Source organism: Lagenorhynchus albirostris, chromosome 5, assembly GCF_949774975.1.
Source record: "Lagenorhynchus albirostris chromosome 5, mLagAlb1.1, whole genome shotgun sequence".
In the NCBI taxonomy this organism is placed as follows: domain Eukaryota; kingdom Metazoa; phylum Chordata; class Mammalia; order Artiodactyla; family Delphinidae; genus Lagenorhynchus; species Lagenorhynchus albirostris.
Window position 1 is genome coordinate 122,275,314 of NC_083099.1, and position 5,500 is coordinate 122,280,813.

The window sequence follows — 5,500 nt, forward strand, 5'->3', positions numbered from 1 at the left end:
GCAGAGGAAGTAAGCTTCAGGTAGCATTGAGTGTTCAAATTGTAGGATTGCTTGCTGAATGTCTTACTTTTCACCTTCCTCCTATCTCCCCTAGAGAGACAAAATATTCAACTGCAAACTTCTATTTCTGTGTTGTTTTCTATTCAGAAAGTATGTTGCCATTTAGTCATTTCAGATAGGGATCATGGACTAAGCCTGTTTTGCTGCCTAGTCTCTGCATTAACTTAACCTCCTCTTAGACAACAGATAGATGATAGATAGATAGATAGATAGATAGATAGATAGATAGATAGATAGATAGATGATAGATAGATAGATAGCCCAAGCAGCTGGAGATGGCTGTAGCAATGGAGGGTCCAGGCCCTTGAGGCGATAAAGGAGGCAAGATGGCTTTTATCCAGCACCAGATTTCTGAGACAGGGAAGCTGAGGACATAGCAGGAGTGTTTGAAATAGTCTGGACCAGCCAGAGGATACAGGCTCTGAGGATGAGCTGGAGGAGAGCAGTCAGTTAAATGAAAGCATGGACCCAGGGGGAGTTGGACCTTATGCCCTTGGCATGGAGCATTGTGAGAAACTTGAAATCTCAGAAACTACTGTGAACAGAGGGCCAGAAAAAGTCAGGCTAGAATGTTTCAAGCTACTTTGGGTACTTGGTAAAGGGGTCTGTGGAGAGATTTTACAAGTAAGAAAAGTAACAGGAGCAAAAACTCAGAAAATATTTGCCATGAAGGTGCTTAAAAAGACAATGATAGTAAAAAGTGCTAAAGACACAACTCATATAAAAAGTAGGATGGAATATTCTGGAGAAAGTAAAGTATCTTTCCTTGTGGATTTAATTTATGCTTTTCAGACCGATGGAAAATTCTACTTCATCCTTGAGTATCTCAGCTGAGGAGAATTACTTATGCAGTTAGAAAGAGAGGAAATATTTATGGAAGACACAACCTGCTTTTACTGGCAGAAATCTCCATGGCTTTGGGACATTTACATCAAAGGGGGATTATCTACATATACCTGATGTCGGAGAAAGTCATGCTTAATCACCAAGTTCATGGAAACTAACAGATTTTGGACTATTCAAAGAATCTATTCATGATGCAACAGTCACACACATATTTTGTGAAACAATAGAATACATGGACCCTGAAATCTTGATGAAAAGTGGCCACAGTAGTGCTGGGGATTAGTGTAGCTGGGGAGCTTTGATACAGGACATGTTGACTGGAGTACCCTCTTCACTGGGGAGAAGAGAAAGAAAACAGTTGATGAAATCCTCAAGTGTAAACTCAATTTGCCTCCCTACCTCACAGAAGAAGCCAGCGCTCTGCTTAAAAAGCTGCTGAAAAGAAATGCTGCTTCTCATCTTGGAGCTGGTCCTGGGGACATTGGAGAAGTTCCAGCTCATCCATTCTTCAGATATATTAACTTGGAAGAACTGCTAACTGGGAAGGGAGAGCCCCCTCTTTAAACCTCTTTTGCAACCTAAAGAGGATGTGAATCTGTTTGATTTGAAGTTTACACATCAAACATCTATCTACCTGTTGACAGCTCAGATGACTCAGCTCTCAGCAAAATTGCCAACCAGGTCTTTTTGGGTTCTGCATATGTGACTCCATCTGTACTTGAAAACGTGAAAGAAAATTTTCCTTTGAACCAAAACTCTGGGCAACTTGAAGATGTATTGGCAGCCCATGAACACCTGTCAGCCAGGTCAAATTTTCTCCTGGACATTTCTGGGGAAGAGTTGCTTCAGCCAGCATGGCAAATCTTCAGACACCTGTGCCATATATGGTGGAAACAAGTGTCAGGAATAGACCAGGTGGATGTGACCATGACTGGGGAAACTTCAGCGCCATTTCCATTCTGAGCTCCACACTCCTGGCCATACAAAATCAAGCTCTTCCCATGATCTCCAAACAACAAGAGCACCTGCGTATGAATCTGTGACAAAGCAATACTTTTTAAGAATTTAAGGCAGAAAGGTGGGGAGGGAATGGGTGAGTATCCTTCAAGGTGAAAAAAGAAGACTCTACATAACAGTCTTGAATAGTCAGTGTCATTCCATAAAACACTTTGGACAGAGGAAAAATAAACATGGATTTTCAAAAATCAATCAGTGGTGCAAGGAACTAAAGTGAAGTCGAATTTTGAAACTCTTAGGCACTAGGCACATCAATTAATTGATTCCTAGCGACATCTCAAACTTATCAAGGATTTTCATGTTGATGGCTTGAAGCTGATGGTATTAAGGGTAAGGTATTGCTTCTGAATCACTGTTGAGTTCTGATTGTATTGAAAAAGAGTTATCCTTTCATTAGGCAAAGTATGAAGTTGTCTGTAATACTTGCAGCTAAGGATAAATTAGCATGAAACTTGGTCAAACTTTCTCCAGCAATATGGAATCAAAGACGAAAGAAACTTATCAATTGATGTTTTATGTGCAAACAACCTAAAAGTTGCAAGTTATGTTTTATTCAGGTAACTTACTGAGCCCAGGAGACAGCCTCTCAGTTTCTAGGTGGTGATGAAGACCCCTAATTTCTTCCTCATGAATATTTTAAATAAAAAATAAAAATCATATTTAATCATATAAAAAGAGAAAGTAAAAGAAAATTTATGGGATTGTTTTTTAAAATGATGTTTTTAAGAGTATTTAATGCTATGAGAAACGTTCGTGGTATTTAAGCTTTAAAAACAATGTAAAACCTGTGTATTTAATATTTCCCATTTAATACAATTTAATGTATATATGCATATATAAACATTGTGTATTTGGAAATTTTCTTACACTAAAATCTAATTTGTAGAAACAAATTTGTTAACTCATTTGGTTTTGTTAAGGAGCTGACCTGCCAGGTAACAGAAACACAGAAATACAGGAATGAATAAATGAATGAATGAATGAATAAATAAACAAAAAATAAATAAGAGAATGAATAATTAAATAAATCAAGAGATTTTAAGCATACCTGTTTTAAAACTAGGCTAGGGTAATAATTAAAAGCATAGGTAATTCTTATTATTTTCAAGTAAAAACAATTAGCCACTTGGATTTCTGTCATTCTTTTCAGCACATCTATGTGATGGGTTTTGGGGTATGTGGGAGAGCCTGTATCACCTTAAATACTGGCAGTGAATTCTGACTCTTCATTTTCTAAGCAGTAGTATGCTGGTAAATGTTTAAATATAAACTCCGTGAAAAATAAATGAATGAATGAATGCATGCCTGCACTGATTTGTGGCACTTGTCAATTTCCATGGTATAAATACTCCAATGACCGCTTTTCAAACTACCAATGTATCGGAAAGAGCTGTGAATAATTGGTCCTAGGAAGTGGTAGGAGCCTGTTTCATACTCCATTTTTTCTGAGGCATGGTTCTGTGGACATGGTTCCTAGAGCGTCTATTCCTTGCATGCTGGTGTAACAAGTTCTGTTCTCTCTATGCTTGCTCAGGACCCATATATTAGGTCTCACCTGTGTCTGTTTGAAGCTCTAGAACAGGGGTTGGCAAACTTTTTCTTAAAGGGACAGACAATAAATATTTTTAGACTTGTGGGCATTTGGTCTCTATTGCAACAAACTCAACTCATCTATTGAAGCTCAAAAACAGCCTTAGACAATATATAAAATGACAGACATGTCTGTGTTGCAATAAACCTTTCTCTTATAAAAACAGGCAGCAGGGCTCTAGACCTTACTTTGCTGTTCCTGCCCATGAACTCCTGACTCTCTGCTGCACGCTGCATCCAGCTCTGCGCCTCAGGCTATGATACTGAGCCTCCCTGCAGGACTGCTGTGAATAGTATCACATCCATGTACACAGTTGTACCGTGTAGCCACAGTCCCTGTGCTTTCATCCCCAGCTCAATTTACTAACACCAAACCAAGAGATGGAAGGACAGAAATAACAATTTTGGTCACTTACTTTCCTTCTATTTTCTTCAATTTTTTCTTCTCTTAATTCACACTAAAAGGGAAAGGCATTGTTTTTGCCATGTCGCGTACTCCGTTACTGAAGAACAAACATCACTTAGCCAAATGGGCTGGTGTAGGCTTCACTCCACGTTGGAATTCTCTGCTCTGAATCCTTCAGACTGGCTCCTTAGGAATGTGAAATATCTCTTTTTTCATCTAAACCTGGATTTCAAACCTACTGCCTTGCTAAAGCAGTCAACTACCCTACATGTTCTGGATAATATCCTCGTGATTCAGAATATGATGTAAAAGGGAAATTAAGGTGCATTTCAATCATTTCTATTATATGGATGTATTAATAGTGGACAAAAATCAAGATAACAACAATAATTTGTGAGTATTAAGTAACTTTTTAAAATTACACAAAATTATTTTAAATCAGAATAATAAAAATCTTAAAATATTTCAAAATGAGGACACTGTGGAGAGCTTATAGAAATATTCTACAAGTTGCAAAATATTATTTTCATAAGGATTAAGTGGAAATTTAGACAATAGACTATTTGGCAAATGAGGAAGGGAACAGTCTGGTACAGCAAATGTAATAGACTCCCATGCCAAAGTTTGCCTAAGCGTTTCAGCTGCAGACAACGGGGAATAGCTGTGTAATAAGAATGTCATGCCAGATGTTCCAATTTCCCTGAACCTAAACTAATCACTGCTGTTGCTTTGGTCTATGAGAAAAAAAAAAAAAAATTTTCATTTGAAAGCATTAGGATTTGTGTTACATAAAATACCAGTTCTTTCTAATTCTTATTCTTAGTCCTATCACCAAAAGTCAGAAAAGATTAGAAATATGCCATTTGAATTTTTACAGTTAAATTTTATTTTATACAATTAGACCAATGCATTTCTCCATTTTATGGGACTTGATATCCACATTTGAAATGGACTCCAAGGGGTATTGAAGAGGATAAAGATGTGGAAGAAAATCTCCCAGGGCTTCCCTGGTGGCGCAGTGGTTGAGAGTCCGCCTGCCAATGCAGGGGACACGGGTTTGTGCCCACGTCCGGGAAGATCCCACGTGCCGCAGAGCGGCTGGGCCTGTGAGCCATGGCCGCTGAGCCTGTGTGTCCGGAGCCTGTGCTCTGCACCACAGCAGTGAGAGGCCCGCGTACCAAAAAAAAAAAAAAAAGAAAAAGAAAAGAAAATCTCCCAAATAGACTTCTGCAGCTTAATTTTATATTGAAGGACTTCCGGAATCTAGTTTTATTTGTCTGTGTTTTAGTTGCAAAGTGACATTATATTTTGTCCGTGTGGAACACATTTTAAAACAATATTCTTCTTTAATACTGTAAGAGATACATAGTATTGCATGCCTCATTGATATATGAACGTGATTAAGGAAATGAAATTGCCCATGCCTAAATAATTCTTTAAAAGTGTGCCATTAGAAAAATCAGAGCATGACAAGTTGTAATTATTAACTTTTATAAAATATCACTATATTTAGAAAAATAAATATACTGTGGTGCAATAGCCATTAGTTTCACAGACAAGAAAGTAAAGCTAATGCTAATA

At 37.8% G+C, this 5,500-nt stretch overlaps 1 pseudogene; it reads left to right on the top strand.

The window, feature by feature from the left end:
- Positions 1 to 370: 370 nt before the first annotated feature.
- Positions 371 to 1,949, top strand: LOC132520679 (ribosomal protein S6 kinase beta-1-like; annotated as a pseudogene).
- The last annotated feature ends 3,551 nt before the right edge of the window (positions 1,950 to 5,500 follow it).